General features: G+C 43.1%; 4 non-coding genes across 4 annotated transcripts; 3 read left to right on the plus strand and 1 right to left on the minus strand.

Moving 5' to 3' along the window:
• Window positions 1-1,263: 1,263 nt before the first annotated feature.
• Window positions 1,264-1,370, minus strand: LOC141420991 (U6 spliceosomal RNA). The gene has a single exon (XR_012445699.1). It is a non-coding gene; the product is annotated as a U6 spliceosomal RNA (small nuclear RNA).
• Window positions 1,371-5,957: 4,587 nt separating this feature from the next.
• On the plus strand, window positions 5,958-6,029 carry Trnac-gca (transfer RNA cysteine (anticodon GCA)). The gene has a single exon. It is a non-coding gene; the product is annotated as a tRNA-Cys (tRNA).
• An 8,974-nt stretch (window positions 6,030-15,003) lies between these two features.
• On the plus strand, window positions 15,004-15,075 carry Trnac-gca (transfer RNA cysteine (anticodon GCA)). Its single transcript has one exon. It is a non-coding gene; the product is annotated as a tRNA-Cys (tRNA).
• Window positions 15,076-19,566: 4,491 nt separating this feature from the next.
• Trnac-gca (transfer RNA cysteine (anticodon GCA)) lies at window positions 19,567-19,638 on the plus strand. Its single transcript has one exon. It is a non-coding gene; the product is annotated as a tRNA-Cys (tRNA).
• The last annotated feature ends 5,376 nt before the right edge of the window (window positions 19,639-25,014 follow it).

A 25,014-nucleotide genomic window follows, 5' to 3' on the forward strand; every position in this document is an offset into this window, starting at 1 on the left:
TAAAAGAGAGGGATAAGGACAAACCATCAAAAGTTTTAAAATGTCATATAAAGATCCCAAGTAAGTCTTAAAAGTGTGTGGTGGATGGGATTTATAAAAGTTTATTGTGTAACTAAGTTGACTGTAGTTTAAGAGTAGTAACTGCTAAAAACTGGCTAACAGGAAAGCTTTTCTTTTGTGATAAGTAATTGTTTATAGTTTGCTAATTTTATTGGGCTTTTGACTATTTAGAAAACTAAGTTCTAATCCAATCAACTTATTTAAATATCTGTCTTTTCAGTGACTTAAATACATTTATCATGCTAAAAATGTGTGGGCTGTATGTCTAAATTTCATTTAAATGCTATACAAAAGTTTATGGGATTAAAGTTACAGAAGTTTATTAAAGTGACCAACTCTTGGTCAATAGAAAGCAAGTCTACTTAGGGGCACTGACACTGTCTCCCGAAGCTGGTAAGAGGTCTAAAAGCTTTGCTAAATCTTCCTCTAAATGTCAGAAATTTAAATTAACATATATGACATCCATGTAGCTATGATGCTAATTGTTACTGTCTTTAAATGTTAAAAGCACGTAAGTTCTGTAAGTATATGTTGCCTAAAGTAAAAAACACTGTCATTTACTTAAGGATTGGACATTGGTCACTCATAAAATACATATGTAATAAAAAAAAATCATATTGTAATTTATTTAAAATCCATTTACTCTAAAGGCAAAATTATAAAGGGGATTTATAAGTGTATATTACGTCATGCTAACACTAAAATAGGAGTTTTTAAAATATACTTAAGAGATAAGAAGCAATTAATGGTACTAGTAAGTGCTACCCATCATAATTATTATCCTAAATGTTATATAATAGAAATTATTTTGTCAATTGCTAAACATTAAAAACATTCTAATAATAACTGTTCTAAGTTTTTGTCATCTATAGCTTGGACCCTTCTCTAGGGCATTTAAAACCAAACTCCAAGAAAACATCTCTAGCAAGTACCTGTTTCTCAACAGTTGTCTATTTAAAGATTTGCTATCATTGGTTTTGTTTTGTATTTTCCTTGTAATACTTTTAACTGTTCTCTGCTGATATTTTGCAAAAGTACAACATAAATAGCATGTTTTTAAAAATGCTCCCACATTACCTTAGAACAACAACAACAAAAAGCTCTTAAATGTAGGTGCCTTATAAGCCCAGCTTAAGGGCTACTTCTAAACTTCTCAGTTTGCTTAAATTGGCCACAAAAAAGATAGGGTTTTTTTTTTTTGCTTTTTTTATGGAACGCTTCACAAATTTGTGTGTTATCCTTGTGCAGGGGCCATGCTAGTCTTCTCTGTATCGTTCCAATTTTAGTATATGTGCTGCCGAAGCGAGCACCAAAAAAGAGTTTTATTGGCACTGACTCTCAACCTATCTGACACTTGTTCCCTGATGTGGGATCACATCAAACCATCTGGGGGACCCTGGAAATGAGGGACAGTTAAAGTCAGGCCACAGTGACCGGTCAGTGGATATCTTCAGAGGAAACTGAAGAATCAAGGGAAAAGTTGTCAGAATAAAGATGCCAGGCATGGTGGCTCACACCTGAAATCCCGGTGATTGGGAGGCTAAGACAGGAGGATCCTGAGTTAAGACCAGCCTGGGCTACATAGTGAGTTCCAGGCCATCCTAAAGTATATGAGACCCTGTATCTAAACTAACAGCAAAATGGAGTCACTCCTGCCAGCCTTCCAAAGTAAAGCCAAGAGGTGGAAAAGAATGGGTCCTTAGGTGTGGGTATTTTGGATATACAATTTGATTAGAGGTTTTATTCTTAGAAATTAAATCTATTTCATCATGACACATCAATTATTCATTATTATTTTGGTTTTATTTTTTGCAAGGGGTAACATTAACACTGGAGACTAATGAAACTTTGTTCTCTATAGCTCAATGTAGTATGTCAGATTTTAAACTTGTTTTAAGGTTCTTTTCAAACTGGAACCTTACTACAGTATGTAGATGGTCTTTATTTTTGGGGGTCTGCAAACTAAGGAGCCTCTCCACAAAAAAGGCATAGATCTCCCAACTAAAGGTAAACTATCTAGCCACATTGTAACTCTGAGGAACTAACTCTTGTCCCCAAAAAGATAGGTCTTAAAATTAGGGCCACCTAAACTAACAATCATAATTAGCTTTACTTATCTGTAAGCGCTAGGTCCTATAGGACTTGGATTCCGGACTTTCTAGGTATAGCAAAGCCCCTTTATGAGGCAACCCAGGATCTGATTTATAAACACCTGGAGTAAACTGGACAACAACAAAAAGCCCCTCAAAGCTTAAAGGACTCCTGGTATTTGCTCTAGCTCTAGTAATCCTATTTAGACAAGCCTTTGAAACTAAAAGACAGGACGTTATATTCAAAAAGCAGAGAGCAATTCAGCCTATCATTTCCTACTTCCTATGGAGAAGCAAGTGTAACTTATTATGGGATAGAAGGTACTCAGGGCTGAGGAGGCATCCCTCTCCCCCTTGAAGGCCTATAGGGTTATCGCCGCTGTAAGACAAGCAAGTATTTAGGGGAGCCATAGTTCAAGGAGCATCACTGTTTTCAGTAAAGATGGAAGTTTCTTGGTATTTGATCCGTGAGGCTAGTACTACAACTCTACGATGTGACCTATGCTTCTGGGCAAACTGTAACTGTGGTGGACACTGCAAACAACTTTACCCTTGCATAGGAAAATACCTAGTGACCCCACAGGATGACCTAGGATCTAACATAAGTTACTCAATCCAGGACCCTAACAAAACTCATATTAAGTTTTCATAACAACCTGTACATTTCCTTAATGTCGTTAAGATGGTTTTCATTAATTTCTCTTCGATTTTTCTTTTAGTACAAAATTTTTTCTTTTAGTAAAAAAACAAACAACAACAACAACAACAAAACTGGTCCTGATCTTGACAGTCCTTCAACTAAATTTTCTGCCAACTAAATTTCCCTTGTCACTTCCTAAATTAAAGATAAAAAACCAACTTTTTGATTCCCTTTCTAGGTAGGGCCAGCACCCAAACTCAGCCAGAAGCAGCCATAGAAGATGGACTATCGCCCTTCTGCATCCTTTTTAAAATTAAAAGGGAGTTGTTTAGGGGGCAAATGAAGCAGGATAGATAGATGAGGAGACAGGGAAATTATATTTTAATCAATATTTAAAAGAACAGACTGTGACACTGGAACAAGAAGAGTCAGAACAGTCGGCCCCTCCCATTCTTTAGATGCTAAGTTACAAAAACTGGGAGACACGGTCAGGGGTAAGGAATGGTGACTACACAACTGGGTTTTTTTTTTTTCTGGAAGGATTGAGAATAGGTTTGTTGAATTAATGCAAGGTATAGACTGTGTGTCTTGCTGCAAAGAAGAGGAGCTACCTGCTTCTGCTTTTCTCTTTGAGATGTTAAGAAGCTTCAAGGATCCTTGGATGGGTGGAGAATAATCATGTCTAGGAAAGGAAGTTCTAAAGCATCATATTGTCTCTGATGTAGGGTGTGATTTGGGAGGGTGACCCCTCCTTGTCAGCCATTTCACCCAAGTGCACCCATTATCTTTGACCATGTGTATTTCTCCAGCTCTCCAGTATAAAACTAGGAGTTGGGGACCACCATTTTGAGTCTTTGCTCCCATTTACTATGTGGGAACAGGAAATGTTTCTCTCTCTTTTTCTTCTCCCTCCAGCTATATGTTAGTCCTGCTATACTAAAATAAATCTTACTAGAACTTTCACCTTGTGAGACTCCTTGTTGTGAGATACCTTGAAATGCTTTTCAATGTTTGTTGATCTTGAGGGAGCCTCTTCACCTGTCCTCTGGTGACAATGATCATGTCAAATTTTCTCAAGAGAACAAGGCCAATTTGACATTCAAAAACCAATGTTCCAATTTATCATGTTAACTAACAGGATGAAAATGAAATATATGACCATCTGACTAGACATAAGAAAATAATTTGGCCACATTCAATGCCAATTTGTGAACTGTGAATAAAAAGAAGCTTCCCGAAGATGACAAAGGACATCTCAAGGAGCTGTTTATCACCAGCTATTCCTAATCTCAAATTGTAAAATGTCACTGTCAGAAAACCTTGCCCTTATCCCAAACAATAGCTAACCAAGGAGAGTTGTATGCCCAAGTAGGGGCCAATCTGGGATAAAACCCAGATGGACTTCCCACACACGTGTGTTCTGCCTATCAGACTGTGCAGTCTGCGGCTTTACTTCTGCAGAAGTAAAACTTTTTTCTTTCCTTGCTGAGCAACTCCCGACTGTTTCTTTGATCACCATTTGGAAACAGCACTTCTAACACCCCACAGTTTGGAAATAAGATGAGTGCCTTCTCTCATCACTTCTTTTTAACATGTTACTTGAGAGTCCAGGCAATGCAGTAAGGCAGGCAAAATAAAAAATGTCCATTCATTGAAAAGGGGAAAACGAATCCATCCAGACAATGTCATTCAGCTCACAGTAGATCCTAGCAAATCAAGCACAAACTGTAAGAATTTATGTAAATTTAGCAAGGTTTCACACATGACTATAAGTCAATTCATAAAAAAATTCATTATGTTTATGTCAACGATGAGAAGATGGAATTATAGAAGTGATATTTAAGTACTTTAAAGTATCATAAGACAACTAGGATAAATTTAACAAAGGCATGCCAGATATCACAGAGAAAAAAAATAAATGGAGATATACACCATGTTTTAGATTAAACAGCTCAACACTGAACCTAGAGGAGCGTTCTGTGCAGTTAGGTGGATTCTGGCTCTTACCGAGGTGAGTTATTTAAACTTGCTGTTTATAAAAGAAATGGGAATTAGAACAATATTTCTCTTCTAGGTTTCAAGGATAAACAAGAAAATGTGAACTTGCTTTGTGGACAAGAAATCACTGGGCGAATACTAGTTTGCATACTGCTGAGCTGTCCATACCAAGAGACCACAAGGACTCGAGGAGGTGGAATATTCAGACAGAAACTGACGTCCTTCCATCAGCAGCACAGTGAGTGGGACATGGAGTAAGAGTGGAGAGAGGCCTAGAGCCAAGCACCACGTCTGCAGAACTCATGGATGACCCAGGGGAGAGTGTCTTCAGTGACCCATAGAATTCTGCACATGGAACTTCCTGTGCGCAGGTGCACACTTGCAATGTACAATCAGAAGAGAGCAAACAGGATTTCACAGACCAGGGTCCTAGACAAAAGCTAGGCTTGTGTCATGGACTACTTGACTGTTAATCTTGGTCTCCTGAGTCACAGACCCTAGAACAGTGACAGGCTCCCCTCCACACCTTTGCTGCTATAGGTTAGGTCATGTCCTCTACATCACATGTCTGTCCCCTGTTTGTCAAACTCCCTAGCTTGAGTCCTTCTCTGTTCTGGCCCTTGGAGAGGTGAGAAGCTTTGCAGTGGAAGGAATCTTGCCTGACAGCTGGTCTCTGCCTCTGTTCTCCAAGCAGGTGACTGAGGCTCACACCCCTAATTTAGTGGCTTATACTCCCAAGACACCTGAACAACAGGACTGGCTCTGCCTCCAATCCATGTGTCCTGAAGGCAGTCAGGCTGTTTCCTTTTCGAAGGACTCTCAGACTGAACTACCCTCTTCTGCTGTGCAAGGGGCCAACCAACCATTTAAGGACGAAAGAAAACATGTACAACTGTGGTTGCTCTTTGGGGAGGGTTTCTGAGCCTTTTTGAACTCAGGTTCACGCCTACCTTCCTGCCTCTCAAAGTAAAGCTGGGAGGTGGCCTTGAGTTCACAGGAGAAGAAAGGGATGGCAGAACAAGTTTGTGCCTGCCCTGTCACCACAGAGTAAGTTTACAGTGGAGTCAGCTGCCTGGTCCAACAGGAATTGCAGATGAATTTATTAGATCCAGTGGGCATGTGTGTAGCTACAAGGATGAAAGGTGTTTATTCAAACAGCTGCTAGATATGGGGATGAAGCTCAGGGGTAGAGCATTTGACTGCAGATCAAGAGGTCCCTGGTTCAAATCCAGGTGTCTCCTTTTCCCCACTGCTTTTGTTACCTATCCTTGGTATTGAAACCACCTTGCTATCTCTACCAGGGTGCCAGGATACAGAATCTGCCTGGAAGGAAAAAAAGGACCCAGTTCTGTCAGATTTATCAGGGATTTTGTTTCAAACTGTCCTCTCCTATGTGGATTTCCTTCTATCTCTTGGACCTACTTTGTTTTCACCTTTTTAAGTGAAAGTACCTCCTTCCCTAGAAGGCTGGAAGAGGTTGTTGCCAATTTCTCCCACTGCAGTCTGCCACCTCCCTCCCCCAACACAAACCTTCCAAAGCCTGTAGGCAAAGTCAGGAGAATTTGCTAATGGTTTAGGTGTGACATATCAGAAAAATATATGAGATATGATAATTCTAAGCTTTAGTGTGAATACCTGGAAGGCCACAGTTAACATTAAATGAGAAGAGACAGACTTGAAGAGAAGATCACTTTGGTTTGGGATTTGTTGAATTCGAGATGCCTGCTAAACATTCAAGAAGAAACATTGACCAAATTGTGAAATACTTGACACTTGAATTCAGGAATGAGGTTGGGGCTGGCGTCTTAGTGTGTCTTGTGCTCGTTAATAGAATACTACAGACTGGGTAATTTATAATGAACACAAATTTATTTCTTGCAGTTCTGGAGGCCAGGAAGTCCAAGGTTGAGTTAAAGGCCTCTCACTGTATCACAACATGCTGGAAGGCATCAGTGGAGGAACAACAAAGGGACAGCTGAAGAGAAAAAGAGGCCCACTCCCATGACAATGGTGTTAATTCCTTCCCTCTGCCCTCGTGGCCTAATCCTCTCTCCTTAGACCCCAGCTCCCAACACTGTGGCACCGGGGATGAAATTTCCAACACAAACTTTCAGAGGGACACATTCAAACACTACCAGCTGGGAATACACACGTGGCAGTTGTCAGCACAGCATGGTGTGTAAAGTCCCAAGACTGATGGACTCACAGGAGGAATGAAAGTAGTCAGAGAAAGGGCCACCCAAGGTCAACACACAAGGGAGATGACAAGGATCCAGCCAAGGAGACTGAGCAGGAATGGCCAGTGCTGAGGAGGAAATCTAGAGGGGTGTCCTTCATGTGAAGAAAGAGTTCTGATGGTGTTCCAAGAAGACAGTGCTTGTCAAATGCTGCTCAAAGGCCAAGTGGGATGAAAATGACCTTGGGCTCTACTGGCATTAATTCATCCACTCCGTCCCCATGGTCTCTTCCTCTCTCACTAGACCTCCCTCCCACCCCTGTAGCACCACGGAGCTGCTGGTGAGTGGACAAGCACCTCCACAGTGGAGCAGTGAGTGCAATACCCCATGGGAGAGGGATTAAGACAGACAGGTAGGAGGGGAGGCGATTCTCTCAGGGAGGTTTTGCAGAGAAATGGGGCACCAATCCGGGGTGTCGTAGGGGGGATGGAGAGGTTCACTGCTGGAAGAAATAAGCAGAAGATGCTGATATGACATGGGGAGGAGAAAATTAATAATGCAAGAGGAAGAGGGTTAACAGCAAAAAGACAAAGAGATGTAAAAATGGCGAAGGCCTTGAACAGACATTTCTCCAAGGTATCTATCTATCCACATGGTCATAGCACATGAAAAAATGTTCCATGTTGTGAGTGATTAGGGAAATGTAAGCTAAAGCCACAGTGAGACAGAACCTCATGCCCACTAGATGGGTATAAATTTAAAAAGTGGAAAGTAACAAGCAGGGTGGGGGGAATGAGAACAAATAAGGAGCCCTGTGCATTGCTGGTATGAGTGGAAAATGGTTCAGTCACTGTGGAAGACCGAAGCTTCCTCCGAAGGAATTAGAATTAGCAGGTAACCAGCACCTCTACACCTAAGTACACGTTTGAGAGTTGAAGGCGGCCACTCAAACGTGTTCAGGAATGGTCAAGCAGCACTGCTTACAGTAGCCAGAAGGTAGAAACAACTGGAATGCCCATCAATGATGAATGAATAAACAAACTGTGCTGTGAGTGCACAATGGAAAATAACTTAGCCATAAGATCTGAAATATGCCTACATACTATAAAGTGGGTGAAACTTGAAAATGGCACACTAAGGAAAAGAAACTACACACAAAAGATCACATGCTGTGTGGTTCCTTTTATATGAAAAACCTGGAATAGGTAAATCCATGAAGATGAAAACCAGATTAGTGGTTTCCAGGGCTCTGGGGGAAAGGAGAAGGAGAGATGATCACCTAACGGCACAGGTGCTCTTCTGGGATGATGACAGTATTGAAAGTAGAGACAGGAGGTGATATTGTGGCAATACTAAATGCCCCTGAATCGAACACTTTGACACGGCTAACTGTATGTTATGTGAATTTCATCTCAGTTAAAAAACAGCTGGATATAGTGACACATGCCTGTAATCCCAGCACTCAGGAGGCTGGGGCAGGAAGATCATGAGTTGTAGGCCAGCCTGAGTAACAAAGTGACACCCTGTCAGAAAACAAAACAAAACCCCCAAACCAAACCAAAACAGACGGAGGGCTACTGAAGAGATGATTTCGACCATGTGGGAAAAGTTGGGAGACCGCTCTCATGTGCAGGGCTCAGTCTTGGCTGTGAACACAGTAATCCCTGGTGCTGGACGGAAGGCAGAGTTTATGGGCTCAGACACTGGGAAGTGGGTAGATGTCCTGGTGGAGCTGGGGGACAGTTTCTGTGTTGCTTGTTTTCTCAGTGAAGTCAGAAGTGAGTTGAAGCTGGGGGAGAAGCTGTTGGAGGTTTGGGGAGAGAGGAGAAAGCATGAAACATTCATCTGGGAGTATGGATGCCATTGAGCTAGAGACTGATCCGCAGGGAGCACTAAGAGCCCCCTGGAGCCTGCTGGCCGAGAGTCTCAAATGAGAAGAGTGGATAAGACTGGGTTTTGCTCCAGCCATATTCAGCTGACAGGTGTAGGTGCAGAGCAGGTAGAGAGACTGACTAACCAAATCAACTTATTGGCAGGCACACACAATAAAGAAGGATGAGGACAAGGACACTGAGAGGCCACGTGAGTAAGTGGTGTGATGGCGGACAACAGCAGCCAGGCTGGAGAAAGAGGAAGTGGGAAATGTGAGTGGGGAGGGACAGTGACGAGGTGATGGAACGATAATGGCTTAATCAAATCCATGATGAGCTTGTGGGTGTGATGATATCTTGGTTTCTTGGAGCTTGGGTGGCCATTTGGGGGTTTGGGTACCTTGTGCCTTCTGGCTGGTCACTGAACCTCTAATGCCCTCTTCTACTTGCCTCAGGCACCATGGGCAATATCACTGCTTAGTATCTTACATCAGTAAGATATAAGATACTAAATATCTCAACTTGGGCAATGTACGCTACTTAGGTTCGTACATCAGTATCTTCTATGAGTGTCCGGGGCGGGGGCAGGGAAGGAGGCTGGGATTGCATCTGCCATGAGACACCTGCTGTGTCATATGTCTGTGTATGTGCTGTTGGCTGTGACACAGCTTCTGATTTCTCAATGATTCTGCAGTGAGCCTCCATACATGTATCACTGAACACTCATCTGGCTGTGTTCTTAGGGAAAAAAAAATTCTAAATTTAAAGTATATGCACAGTTTAAGACTATGATGTAGGCTGTGGCCAGTGGCAAGTTCATGGCCTAGGGCCTGCCGCTGTGGCTCAGGCAGGAACCGGTCAGCATAAGAGGCACCTTTGGTCCTTGCTGCTCCAGCTGAGCTGACCCTCTGGTCTGAATCCCTTTGGGACAACTGAGGTGACTTTCTGGGCTGTAGGATGGGTGTCATACCTCTAGGAGCAAATAAATACATTTATTTGGGCTTCCCGAGTTCAGTTAGGGTCCTGCCAAAACCCAAGAAACAGCTGAGGGGAGAACAAGGAAGAGCGGAGAGGAGGAGATGGGCAGCACAGCCCCAAACCATGCAGTGTGTCAGGGATGAGGACTGGGGGAGAGAGAGTACTGGGCAAGGTTAAAGGGGGTAGAGCTTACTGAGGACCACTGGGAGGGAAAAAGGGAGGGCAAATAAGGAAGGAAGGAAGGAATGACTTAGACCTTCGTCAAGACTTCTCAAGTAGAGGCCTTCAAAGTGGTACTAATAAGATGAGATAAAAGATTGTGCAGTGAAGGAGGCTAAAGTGGTGAGGGGTCCACATGGAAGAAGAGACCAAAAGATACTAATTTGCTGAGAGGCAAATTTTCCACACCATTAGAACTTTCCAGAGATTAATAGACATTTCAGTTCACAGGCGATGTGGTGGTTGTAATGCAGGTGAAAGCACTTATAAGACACTCCCAGCAGAAAAGGTCTGGTTTAGAGGTAGAGCATTTGTCCCCAGATCAAGAGATCCCTGGTTCAAATCCAGGTATACCACCCCTTGAGGCTGTACTTCTAGTACCTTACACACACTCAATGTTACCTCCGGGTTGTTTATTGTCACCTGCTAGGTTGAGGGTGCTGATAGAAGGTGGTGGGAGGCAAGCAGAGGTGGCAATCATGTCTGATGTAATCATCTTCTGAGTTTGGGCACTGGAAAGTTCAGGACCAAAAATGTGATTCTAGACATGATTATGTTATAAAATGTTGTGTGGACTCAGGCAGGCTTTTCAGAATAACTGTCTTCTTTTTCTTTTCTTTAAGGCATATAAAATCAAGTTCAGACTAAAATCAAAAGTGGCTAAATGTGTCTGAGCACTAGAACAACCTGGGAGTGTGATTGCGTATGCAGATTTCCTGATTTGTTAGGTTCAAGTTGGGGCCTAAGAAGTTTTGTTTTCAATAGCACCCTTCTTTCTTCTCATTCTCCCACATTACAGAAACACCAGATGATCTGCCGAGATGCCAAACTTAGCAACTTCTTGTTCAGTAGATCCACCATGCAACAGTTTTCCATCTGCAATTTCTGCCTCTTGCAGTTTAGTGACATAGAGCACACATGAGTTAAGCAAAACTATGTCATTCCTCACAAACAAACAGCAAGGGACAACAGAGGCCTAGGATTCATGGTCCCACAGACTCAGGAGAGCTTCCCAGACGAAGTCTTGTTTGTGTATGCCCCACTTTATATACTGCTGGAGAGCCCTCTATTCCAGGTTTTATCCCTCGGGGAACTGGCATTGCAGGGCTACAGCATTACAGATCATCCTGTTCCAGGAGGGGTAGAAACAGCACCCAGGGCTTCTGGATAACTCCTCTACATCTCAGGGTGATGCACACCCAGCACTTTCTACAGTTACTTGAGAACTACAAGCAAAAAGAGGGAAGAGACAGGACACTCAAAGCCATCTAGGGACTTGTCCTGAACTACTGAGATGGATCATGCTAAAAACACTTCTGGGATAACATTAATGGCTTTCCAAGTTGATGTCTTCACTGTGGAGGAGAGGAGAGGCTGCAGGCATCTCTGTGGACTACCAGCTGGAATTGGCGGGGGAGGAGATAGAAAATGGAAAGATATAAAGTTCATTTTGCTGTGGAACTGTTTCTACAGACTGACCCAAAGAAACAGCGATATTAAGGAAGCTATGCAGGTGCTTATTGGAAACAGTTATGAGGTGAAGTGTGCAACTGAAGTGGAGTATTTGCCTGCAGGTCAAGTGATCAGGGATTCAGATGTGTGCCTTCTACTTCCTTCGGTTGTTTACTTATTGGACACACGCCTTTGCACACCTGGGGTCCATCTCCTTTCAGACTTCCTGAACGGAGAGAGAGGATAGACATTTTAGAGCTTTGCGAGAAAGCTTCCTAATATCTTGTGGCTGCAGGTGAACTTCCCTCAGGCTGACTGTATCCTCTCATTAGTACTTGTCCTTACTGCCTTGTGGCTTTGCCTTCTCTGTGGGCAGTCTCATATCATCACACATGGCCACCTCCTTGGGAAGAGGGGCAGACTTTGGTTTCTCTTGGTTCTCCACCCCCAACGTGGACCTAGCACTGAGCTGTGCTAGCAAGGTGTGGCAGAGTGAAGGGACCATAGGTAGACGGTGAGGGGGCTCTAAATTGGCACTACAACTTCTGGGAATTTGAGGGCCCATGAGCCACTTTCAGTCAGGAGGCCAGACCCTATGCTCTAGGCTACTTTCTTGACCTATTTGTGTTCATGCATGGACTTCATCATTTGCTTTGTGTGGAAACACCAGGTATGCATCTGAGCAACTGGGACCCCCAGTGCCCACTGGGGTAAGTGAGGCTGTGGCATGTTTTCTCAGGAAGATGAATGAAGTGAACTGCTTTCAATGACACTTGGGAAGAAACAAGCACAGGTGGTGGTTTTGCTTTTGTCTTAATTAGTTATTCCTTGTAGCAGCATCCAATTGGTAGACCAGTTGTCCCTCGTGGAGAGCCACTTTTATTTCATGTAATAAAACCACATTGGTACCATGGAGGAGAGCTTCTGGTCAGTTCGCATCTGCATGCTGTGTCAGACTTCAACATCTGATTTTACTGCCCTATTTTATGACATTTAAAATTATTATTTGGTATGCAGGAGACCCCTCTTACCCATAATGCCCCACTTGGCTCAGTCACACAAACTCTCCATGGACTTAAAGACAACTACGGCTAAAAGTCAAAATATGAACCCAATCTGCATATCTCTGGCAGATTCCCTTAACACCCTAAACAACGGTATAATAACAATCAATGATAATTTAAGCATTTGAAAACGGAGAATGAGATTGGTTATTATACCCACGTGAGTGAAACTGCAGCTCACTGGTCTACCTGTTTATTAACAAAGTCAAGGAAACATCAGAGAAACTAATATCCTGAGAGAGTGAGATTGGATAGTATTCCATATGTGAAATAAGAAAACGCTATATAAAAAAACCCTCACTATAGATAAGGAAGAACTCTTAAAAATAAGAAAGGACAATAAATAAAAAAATATACTTAAAATTATAAACATAAAATTGGCGCAGTTTCTAGAAGGTAAAATGAAACCAAAAGGTAAAAGAAAAGGTAATAAAAGAGGTAAAAATAATGAAGTAGGAGGTTGAAACCAGGATGTCCAAACACTAACTGATGAAAGTTCAAGAAAGAGAAAATGATGGAGGAATATTATGTAAGAGAATTATCCAGAATGAAAGACATAGATTTCCACTAGAAAAGTTCCTTCAAGTACTCAGCACAATAAGTGAAGAGTGAGTCTCACCATAGAGTAATTATGGAGTACAAGGACAAAAGGGTGACCCTAAAACTTAAACAACGAAGGAAACAGGTGATGTACACTGGGTAGGGAATCAAAGTGGTATTTGACTTTTCAAAAGCAATACTAGACACTAGTCCTGCTCCTCCAGTCTCACTTTTGGATGGAAAATTCTCTTGTTTTCTTTTCTTACCTTTTCCCCTAACTTTGTTCTCCAGCCAGTGAACCATGTGTCCATGTTTTGAGGATGGCCAGTGGTGTGACCCTGTGAAAAAATGGCTCTGCTTATAGCCTCAGAGACTAACATAAAATGCAGCTTTCTCCCTTTGTCTGGACCATAGGCCAGTAAGGTGCCCCTGGCTCACACTGCACAGCACAGTCTGAGTGAGAAAAGATGTAGAGGCAGTTCGGAATGCATTCCAGGGCTGGCAGAGCTTGGCCATTGTGCAGCAGCACCCTCACTGCTGTGACCAGCCGGAGAGCATGGCTCTGTGGGCTCCTTGGACGCCAAATGCTTCAGAAGTCCAAGTGTCCAACTGGTTTTAGAGACAGGGTCTGCCTACATAGCTCAGGCTGGCCTCAAATTCTTGAATCTCCTACCTCGTCACTCAGGTGCTAGAATTACATGTGTGTACTATGCCACCGTCCATATTTTTTTAAGTGCTCAGAGCTCCCTGAAACCTTGACAGTAGAAAGGATCAGTAGGTGCTCCCAAAGCAGTGCTGGAGGCTGGGGTGAACTGCAGGCAAAGTCTTGAAAGAAAATGGGGTGAATGTAGGATTGATTTCCAAACCAATCCTTCAGGGCTGAGTATCTAGGAGCACAGGCTGCAGGGGATAAAGTAACTAAGCCATTGATCACCTGGATTCAAGGCTGCCTGTTTGTCTGATTCAAAGCCATATGGGTATGGGTAAAGGAGGTCAGTCAGTTCCTACTAGGGCACTAGAAGGGAGGAAAAAGCACAGTGCATACTTTGTCCTTGGGTGCAGCAAAGAGGTGATACAGTGATAATCAGTTATGATGAATTAGGGGCCTGAATTGCCTACATATCAAACAACCCCTGGTTCAAGACTGTCACTGGCTGGTTTTTCTTTCCATACTGACCACATTCGGTGTCATTTTCCAGGGACTTTGGAAATCTCTGGCTCTCACTTCAACACTTCTATAGATTTGATACTTCTTCAGACATCTGGTATGTCTGACACATTGAGCCATCATGAAAATGGAGACTAAGAAAGGAGGAAGAGGAGACCAAAGAGGCAGGTCCTCCCAGACATTTGGTGTGATAAGATCCTTTATCACAAATGTGAACAGCAGATTTGATTTTGTCATTAAATGCATGTGTTTTGTTTGGGTATGCTTTAACCAGTCTTTTTGTTTTCATATCCACATGATGGAAAGACATGTAAATCAACAGCTCCAAAATGTTTATGAGTCAGAATTGTCCGCAGAGCTTGTTAGAGGCACACATCATCCCAAGGCACCCTTCCCAGAGACACGGGTTTAGGAGTTCTCATCCAGAACAAACAACCTCTGCTTATGCCAAGACCTGTCCCCACCCTCACCTCCAAATAGTTGTTAAGAAGCCAACTCCTTGATTCCTACTCTTCTAGATGAGACTTAAGGATTTCTGGCTGCAGAGCTGCATGACTGCCCTGTCTCACCAGGAACTAGGGAGCAAGACGCTGGTCACAGAGGAGGTGGCAGTCAGGTGTACAGAGTGGTTCAGGGCTGGGATTAGTAAGAGGAAACATATGATGACAAACACGCAACTCAGGATGGTGACAGCCAGGGCGTGGCCATGCAGGTTTAGGGTGCTTATTAAACAGATATAAGCAGGTGGGGGTATAGCTCAGGGGTAGAGCATTTGACTGCAGATCAAGAGGTCCCTGGTTCAAATCCAGGTGCCCCCTTACCAGTCACTTTTAGATTATACCAACAGACAGGTATATACCCTCCTATCCAGAGTGTCTGATATAAACAGACCTTTTATCCAGAAGTAAAGAAAACCTGCTAATATTTTGAGAGAGAGAGATGGGAAGTGTTCCCATCCAACAGAGGATGCTATATAATAAAGGACTTGTAGAGAAGTAGAACTCTTAGAAATGAAAATAAGACAGACAAAATAAAAACTTAAAATTTAATAGAAAAGGCAAACCAGTTTTCTTAAAAGCAAATGATAACAAAAGACCAAGGAAAAAATAATAGATAAAAATAGCTGGGCCCTACTCAGGATGCAGAGATCAGGAGGATCAGGGTTTGAAGCCAGCCTTGGCAATAGTTGGAGAGACACTATCTCAAAAAAAAAAACAAAAACAAAAAACCCAACATAAAAAGCATTGGCGGAGTGGCTCAAATGGTACAGCACCTGCTTAGCAAGCATGAGGCCCTGAATTCAAATCTCAGTACTGCCAAAAAAAAAAAAAGGTAATGGAATCAGATGTGTGAAAAACAACTGATAAAAATTTAAGAATGACAAAATAATGGAGGAATATTATGCAAGCAAATTACCCATAATGAAAGACATAAATTTCCAAGAGGAAAAGATCCTTCGAGTATTCAGCATGAGTAAAAAGTGGCCCTGACCAGCTGATCACAGTATATGTAATCAGAGTACCAGGATGAAAAGAATGATCCCGAAAAACTTAAGGAGTGAACTAAACAGGTGATATGCACAGGATTGGGACTCACAATTGCACCTGACTTTTCAATAGCAATACAAGACAGCGAAAGACAATAGGAAACATCTTTCACCATTTGAAGGACTTCATACCTAAAATCTATGCCCAATCAAGTGTGTGTGTAGAATTAAAGATGTTATGAGACGTACGAGATCTTAAAAAATTTACCTCTATTTACCTTTCACAGAAATCAGTTAGAGGAGGCCATCTGCCCAAATGAGGAAGTAAATTAAGAGACATTCAAGTCTTGCAATCCAGGAAAGGGGGTTTCTCACACAGGAGACAGAAGTGGAAAGGAAGAAAGTCCTGGTGAGGGGAAGGACGTCCCAGGGCACTGGCAGTGCAACAGGCTTCCGGGACAAACAGGAGAAAGGTATCAGGAACCTGGATGGTTACTGGAAAACAAGAAGAGCAAGTGTTACTTATCTGGTGCCTTCAGAGTGTAAAAAGTGGCTTCAAAAGATATTTTATAGAGAAATTAAAGGTTGTAGATCTTGGTTAGATATTTAAAGAAAATCATGCAATTGAAAACATGAGGCTATCACTAACCCAAGAGAAAAACAGTCCTACCAGAATTCTTAGCTCTGCTCCACATCGTATAGATGAAACATGAACAATTGACAAATTATAGTAATAAAAATATAGAAGAAAATTCAACAAAAACCTGAGACATAAATATATTGGAAACTAAGAGCAGAAGAAGGCGCAGGATATCTTCAAAAGGAAGTTAATGATTTCTAAGCATGATTAAGTAAGACACAGAATATTAGACCTATTTAATTTAAACTCTTTGAAGCTAACAGACTGGAAGAAACAGTCAAAAATGTGGAGACTGGCTACTTCTGGTAGGCAGGAAGGATATAAAAGAATTCTTTCATTTAAATTCCAAACTTTAAAAATAATATTTGACATTTAAAATAATTATGCAAACCCTTTGATAAAGTTAGAAGTGAAAGTTAAGTTAGTGCTTTCTAGTGTACCTGCAATGTTCCTTGGCCTAAATCCTGAGATCTTCAGTCTTTGTTGTCTTCATGATTCTTCTCAGAACTCTTTCATGGCCTGAGTTAGGGCTGAGGAAACTTAACACCTTCCCCAGCCATCACCCTTAGGGTCGAATGCCCAGATCCACAGCCTGGAGAGATGTCCTAAGATCCAGGTACTCCACGTCTCAAGGAAATGAAGCAGAGCCTCTTCACATTGAGCTTTGGTTACGTATAACCTGAGGAAATCAAACATGTAAATGGTAACGATGCAACCAATAGTGTATATTAATGTTTTCCAATTTACTGCTTTTACAGACTGAAGAAAGTGGGGGCTGTGCAGACATTTGAGCAGGGAGAGAGTTGGAGCGCCTGAGGACTGAAGAAAGATCTTTCTGGAGCACCTGTATAATGGAATAGGTGATGGTCTCCTAACTCTCCAGAGATAAGCAGAAATTTCCAACGTGTGGTGGGCATGCAGGATGTGGTGAAGGTGAAAAGTGCTAATTCCAGCATAATGCCGGAGGGTGGGGTATAGTTCAGGGGTAGAGCATTAGACTATAAGTCGAAGGGTCCCTGGTTCAAACCTTATGTTTCCATTACTCAAAGGAGCTAGGGCTCATTTTCTATTCTATTGTTTCTTCATTCATTCTAATTATGATCCCTAGAGTTGCATGTCATCCTTGCACAACTGCCATATGGATGGATAACTGCCTCCCATCCCTTTCAGCACTCTGGGTGTCCTTCAAATTCTTGGAATCTGGCTCCCCTACTCCCTGCATATATCTAAAGTCCCCAACTCTACTGAATTCTCCCAGAGAAGGCCAAGGCTTTGATTAAGAGTTCTTCTGGGCTTTTCCAGAACAGACCAGACAGCTATAGACACAGCAGACTTCCCAGGAACAGATGGTAACAGCTAACCCTAAGCTTTCTCCCTCCCTGTCCATCACACCGCAGCAGTTTGGTGGACTGGATGGTCATCAGACCTAGGTTAACAAATCTCAGCTTCTGTGCTGTCTGTGTAAGGTGGATGTTTTCCCTAGGTGTCTCTTTGTCCTGCCACAGAGTCCACTGCACATGGCTTTAACCTCCAAGACCCAAAGCCTAGCTCTGAGGCTTTACCAAGGAAAGAGGGCTTCTCCAGTGTTGTTACTGCAAATGCCAACTATGGGAGCTCATACAGCCTCTGAATGACAGCCACCTGTGTTCCCTGAAGGAGGAGACGCACACTCTGGGGGTTCAAGAAGAGACACATGGCAAATTTGTGGTTTAAACCAGAATGAAAATGAGAACTGGGCTGTGGGATCTGCAGTCAGCACCTCTCTTTTTCTCTGGTTGATGATCTCACTCAGCTTCTCAAAAAATTGCTCCTGAGCTGTAATTTAACTTTGCAGAGGTGGTGGCACCTTGGTCTCACAATTCTGCCTCATTCCCCTCAAGTACTGGGGTTACATGTGCTTATCACTGCAACTGGCGCCATCTTTTTTTTTTAGATGCTGGGAGCTCCCTGAATCTCATTCAGGACAGATCTACCTGTTTTGCAGAAAGGCCAGCAGGTGTTTCTGAAGTAATGTGAGGAGGCTGATGTAACCACTGCCATGAGCCACAGGCAAAGATCCTGAGAGAAGCAGGGTTTAATGGAGGACTGATTTTCTGCCCTAGTTTGGACCTAAGAATGGAGAAATCCAGCTGAGTCTTCAAGGTGAGTATTGGGGTGTGCAGGCTATCAGGGATAAAGTGACTAAGCCACTGATCATCTGGATACAAAGCCGCCTGTTCACCTGGTCCAAAGCCATGACCATCTGTGGGAAGGATGTCAGTCATTTCCCACCAGCCTGCTAGAAGTGAGGAGAAAGCACTTGGGTGCACCTTTGGTGCAGCAAGGAAGTGTGACAGCAGATTCAAGGGGCCTGAATTGCCTGCATATCAAGCAGACCCTGGTTCAAGACTCTGTCACCTGCTGGTCCATCTTTCCATACTGAGCACATTTTGTCACTTGCTGTCCTCTGTCAATGTTCCAGGGATCAAAGAAATCTCTGCTTCTCACTTCTATAGATCTGATACTTTCTTCAGTTACTTCTTCTGTCTGACACAATGAGCCATTGTGCAAATGCAGAATAAGGGAGGAAGAAGAGCAGACCACGGAGGCTGGCCTGTTCGGTCCCACATCACATTTGGTGTGATAAGGCCATTTATCACAAATGTGAACTCCAAGTATGATTTAGTCATTAAATGGCATGTTTTGTTTGAAGATGATTTAACCACTGTCTGCTTCCCCACCTAAGTCTCTACTCTGGAGAGGTATATATTATATCAATAGCTCCAAAATATTTAGGCGTCACAATGTCCACAGAGCTTATCAGAGACAAGCATCTTAAGTCCCCTACCCAGAGACGCTGTTTTAGGAATTCACATCTGGGAACCAACAACCTCTGCTTTTATCCAGCCTTCCTCTCCCCCAATGACCTGTTGAGCAGCAGCTCCTTGAGTCTGGCTCTTCTTGGCGAATCTTAAGGGCATTTGGATGCAGAGCTCCATGACTGAATTCCTTCCTCATCAGGAACTAGGGAGGAAGGTGCTGGTCACAGTTGAGGTTGCAGTCAGGTATGCAGCGTGGTTCTGGGCCCAGCCAGAAGGAGGAAGCATAGGAAGACAGAGCATTGGCAAATGTACATCTCAGGATGGTGACAGCCAGGTGTGGCCATGCAGGTTTAGAGTGCTTATTAGACAGGTATGGGCAGGTGGGGGTATAGCTCAGGGGTAGAGCATTTGACTGCAGATCAAGAGGTCCCTGGTTCAAATCCAGGTGCCCCCTTATTGACATGTAATTTTGGAAGCTAACCATACATTTTTGCTAGGCTGTGGTGAAGTTAGGAGGTCTACATTAGTTGGGTTTTTCTAGAAACAACTCAAGAGCCTCTTTCTCAGGGCTTCATGACACAGAAAAACTTGATCTTTCTTTTATGTGTAGAACTTTCCTCCTCCATACAACAATAATCACCCAAGGGCCCAATGCCACCTTAACCTTGAATCCCCCACCTCAGTGCACAGTAGGTACACAGTACCTACCTCATTAGTACACGATAGTGCACACAGTAGATCTTAGAAGCTGACCTTCTTACCTCCCTGCACCCTGTCTTGCTTTTGCCCCTCCACACCCCACCATTTTCTTACACTCCCAAGTCAAGGAGAAATGGTGATTGGTATGGTGCAGTGCTGGTCACTAGGGATGAGCTGAATCTGAAGCCAGGTTCCCAAGTGGGAGGATATGTCTGGGGAACAAGGGTGAAACTGTGCTAACAAGGATGAGCATAGCCTGTAGGTGAAGACATGAAGGAGGATGAAGGTATCAGGAGAGGTCAGTCGAGTTATGGTCATTGACTCACTAAATGACATCTATTGAGGAGGTGCCAGCAGTGTGCCCTGCTCTGAGTTAGGAAGAAAACCTGTTCCCTGTATGTCTGGCAGCTTTAGGAAGACCTCACAGTTCCCATGGGGTGCCTGATTATCATTCTAAGTGGTAGAACCTCAGAATGCTCCCTGGAAAATGGCAAGGAAACTTCTATGGAGGGCTAGAAAAACATTGCTTCTTGATAATCTGGAAGGCAGAAAAAGTAAATAAAATTTAAGAATCAGGGAGGATATTTTAGGTCAAAATGTTGTGAGCTTTGTAATAGGCTGCTTTTGACCAGAAGCTACATGAAATGTTTGAGATCTAATAAGAACTGACTGTTTTGTAAATGGAATTTAGAGGCAGTACAGACAGCCTAGAAATTGCATAGTCGGAAAAAGGAAAATGGTGTCTCCATATAACAAAGGGAAGGCTCTACTTTAGAAATAGAGAAATTCCATAGCCTCTCTGTAAGACACGACCTCAGGAACCAAACAAAACTAATTTGTGTCTGGAAGGCCCTTTATTAAGAACACTAAAATAATTTCTCTCAGATAAAAAATGTCATCTGAGAATCATTAAAGACATGGTCCCAGAAAAATGTGAAGTGCCCAAATACTTATAACCAAGCTAGGTGGAAAGCAATGTCAAAAATGTGAGGAAAACAGTTTTTTCTATCAAAGTGTGTTGCTATCTTAGCTGCTTACAGCTCTGGGTTCTTGTTCACTGAGCTCCATTTTTGTGCCGAAATTGCTACGTATCCCACCCCAAATTGCAACTGTAGCAATCACAAGCAGATTTTGCATCCGGAATCGACCAATCCAAGTAAAGGAGCAGGGCCGACTCTGTCAGGAATAAAAAGAGGACCTATTGCCTGCTCCTCGTGCTGCTGTGCGCATGCACTCTTCTGCAGAAGTAAATTTTGCCTTGCCAAGACAATTCTCCATTCCTGTGTCTTTGATTGTGACTCCGGTGGTCTTTGGGATCATATTTCTAGCAAAAAGAAAGGTGATTATGGCTTTGGAAAGTGAAATCAAATCCATAGGAAACCCCCACAGTTCTTGAGAGAACTGTATTGACGAAAGCACAAACAATATGGCTAAGGAAGACTGAGGCTCTCTGAGAAGTAAAAACACCTCTTCTCCTAGCATTTGCATTTCTATGATCAGTATCAACAATCATATGTACTTCTTACCTTGTGCAATCTTTAAGTACAAAGGCTTACTACAGTGAGTCAGTTCTACTGCTTCTTCTCTATTTGGGGTGTGTGCGTGTGATAGAAATCTTGTCTTTTAGATTTCCTCTGAATCGAGTAGAGTCTCTCCGAGATCTAATGTAAACTTCCACATCCTGGCCTCTGATTGAATAAGGTTTTGGGAGTGCAGGATAGAGGTGAGTGAATTTTGCATGTGCCCCGACCAAGAAGATAGACCATGGGAGATGAAATGTTGACCCGGGTCCTGCACTTATTTCTTTTCAGTTCTACCCATTATAGTTGGAACATGCCTCCCTGTGCCTGATCAGGCTCTGTCCTCTGACTTGCTTTACCCATGAGCTGGCAGCATGTGACACAGCAGAGGCTTGACACTTGTTCACCTAGTTGGGCTTGTCCCTCTGCTTTTCTGTCATTGCCGTGGAGATATCCCTCTGCCAGCTGCTACTCCTCCAGCAGGGACCTCAGTATGAACACACATGGAGCAGGCCTGAGCCCATCTCACAGAGACAAACCATGTGTAGATAGATCCTCAGCTTGAAGCAGAGACAATTAAGTGCAGTTTAGATCAGCTGGTTGGCACCCACACTGCAGAACTATGAGCAAGAGAATAAACCCTTATTGCTGCATGAGACAATTTGGGAGAATGAGTTGGGAAGCTTTATTGTGGGAGTGCCATGGTCACTACACCATCCCTTCAAATATCCACTGGGTACTGAATGAAGACAGAGGGAGAGACTTTGGTTTATTGAAGGATATTAGATTGTAGCTGCAGAGTGGAACAGAATCTATCAGCAACTGAGGGGCCTCTTGGGGGGGATGAAGTCTTGAACTCATGGCCCCAAAGTGGGTCTCTAGTTAGATGGTGGTTGGTTGCCAGTTTCTGTAGGCTAAGAATGAAAAAAACTTACAGTACACTACGGTGTCCTTGGATGTGGTAACCCAGGTGAAATGTGCTATGGAGGAAGCCCAGGCAGAGAGGGATGTCACTCAGGGGTAGAGCATTTGACTGTACATCAGGAAGTCCTAGCTTGAATATGGGTGACCCTTCCTGGTGCTTTGTTTTACTTCTATACCAGAATGGTCCAAATTTAGTCTTTTGTTTACTCATCACCCTCGTCACCACCCCTCATAGGTTTCATGTCAGTTTTCTTTGGTGACATCAGTTTTCTGGCACAAGTCGGGGTCCTGCTGTTAATGATCTGTGTGTATTTCAGGTGTTTTTAATTAGTTGCTCTATATAGTTTACTCTGGGGAGGGCCCATGCTGTATCAGATGACACCATGCTGACTTTATGTCAGAATTCCAGAGTGACCTTATTAAACACACAGGTTTTCCCTACAAATTCTGCTCTCAAGCCACTTAGGAAGAGTCTGCGAAGTTTTGTTGTTGGTGTGTACAATCTCCTGCTAACATTCAATCATTTGAAGTTGCAGAAATATTATGTTGGAAATTAGACACTATGTAATTGTAAATAACATTCTGATGATACACGTTAATGATGCTCAAGCTGGTGTCGTCAGTCCATGACTGAGGGAGGTGTGAGGCTGGGCTTAGCCATGGACAGTGGTTAGGTGTGGAGAGGTGGGAGTATGTGAGAAGGATCTGTGGGTATGGTAGAAAGGTGACCAACCTAAGTGGCACATTAATAGTAGGAGCAGTGGCAGACCATCAGTAAGGACCCGATGTCCTCTGCTAAAGCTCAGATCATGGTTGCTTCTGAGTAAGGCTGTGACGCAGGTCACCAGTCTCTGCATGCACCCTACCACACTGAGCTTTGCTCACTGAATGTGACAAGAAAAAACTATCCTCTTACCTCCTGGATCACCAGTTTGTCCTACCCTATATCCCACAGTGCTGCCACCCCATGTGACCGCCCTACCAGTGCTCCAGTCCTATTTACTCCCATCTCACTTTTCTTGGTGAAAATTTTTCTTGTGTTGTTTCCTTTTTCTCCTTTACTTTCTTCTCCAGTCAGTGTTCCCCTTTGCCTAAGAAGAAAAACGGCTCTGCTTGGAGACTCACACGTCAAAGTGAAAGGCAAATTTCTCCCTTTGTCCTGGAACATGGGCCCGGTCAGGTGCCCCCGACTAACGTTACACACAGTCTCAGTGACAAGGCTGCCAGGGGTAAAGTAACTGAGCTACTGATCACTTGGATTCAAGGCTGCTTGCCCTCCTGGTTCTAAGACAGCTATGGGTCTATGTGAAGGGGGTCAGTCAGTTTCCTTTACTCTCCTCCCTCTATCTCCAGGTCAAAGGATATATTTCAGGGACAGAGCAACACTTGTATATCAAGCTGTTCCTGGTTCAAGACATTGTCACCACTTGTCTTGCTACTTCCTTCAGGTTACTTCTTCAGACTGATACTGGGAGCCACTGTGCAAATGGAGAATGAGAGAGGAAGAAGAGATGGAGGAGGCAGGTCCTTCCCGTCCCAGAGTACTTGGTATGATAAGACCTTTTATCATAAATGTGAACTCTGGGTTTGATTTGCTCATTAAATGAATGTGTTTTGTTCAGGCATAATTTTTTTGTGTGCGGTACTGGGGCTTGAACTCAAGGCCTATACCTCGAGCCACTCCACCAGCCCTTTTTTGTGATAGTGTTTTTCTAGATAGTGTCTCATAGACTATTTGCCTGGGCTGGCTTTCAACTGTGATCCTCCTAATCCCTGCCTCCTGAATAGTTAGGATTATAGGCCTCAGCCACCGATGGCCAGCTATTTGGGCATACTTTAACCAATCTTTTTCTTTTCACATCTAGATGTGAAAGGCACATAGCAAATCAATAGCTCCAAAAGGTTTATGAGTCAAAATTATCCACAAGCTTGCTAGAGACACACATCATCCCAAGGTCCCCTTCCTTGAGATGACACAGGTTTAGGAGTTCTCACCAGGAACAAACAACCTCTGCTTTTGCCCAGCCCTGTCCCTACCCTCACCTCCAAAGGCTTTCTTGAGCAGCCAACTCCTTGACTTCTGCTCTTCTAGGTAAGTCTGAAGGATATTTGGCTGCAGAGCCCAATGACTGAATGCCCTGCCTCACCAGAAACTAAGGAGAAAGATGCTGGTCCCAATGGAGATGACAGTCAGGTGTGCAGAGTAGTTCAGGGTGGGTCCTAGTAGAAGGAAACATATGATGACATGATAGCAGCACACTAGGCAGGCTGTGGCCATGTAGGTTTAGAGTGCTTTATCAGACAGGCATAAGCAGGTGGGGTCATAGCTCAGAGGTAGAGCATTTAACTACAGATCAATAAGTCACTGGTTCAAATACAGTTGCCCCTTGCTAGTCATTTGTAAGTGACAACAGGGAAACAGGTACAAAGAGGCCCTTTAGCCAGAAGTAAAGGAAACTAACTAATATCCTGAAAGATGGGAAAATGTTCTAAATGCAAAACAGGAAGATGATGCTATAAGAAAGGACTGGCCAGGAATGAACTCTTAGACATAAAAAGAGGAGAAAAATAAAAACTTAAAACATAATTTCAGAGGAAGTCAAGGCATCTTTCTTGAAGGCAAATGAAATCAAAAGACCAAAGAAAAGTTAAATAAAAATTATGGAACCAGAAAGTATAAAAAATTA

The sequence above is a fragment of the Castor canadensis genome, chromosome 2 (genome assembly GCF_047511655.1).
Source record: "Castor canadensis chromosome 2, mCasCan1.hap1v2, whole genome shotgun sequence".
NCBI classification, from domain to species: domain Eukaryota; kingdom Metazoa; phylum Chordata; class Mammalia; order Rodentia; family Castoridae; genus Castor; species Castor canadensis.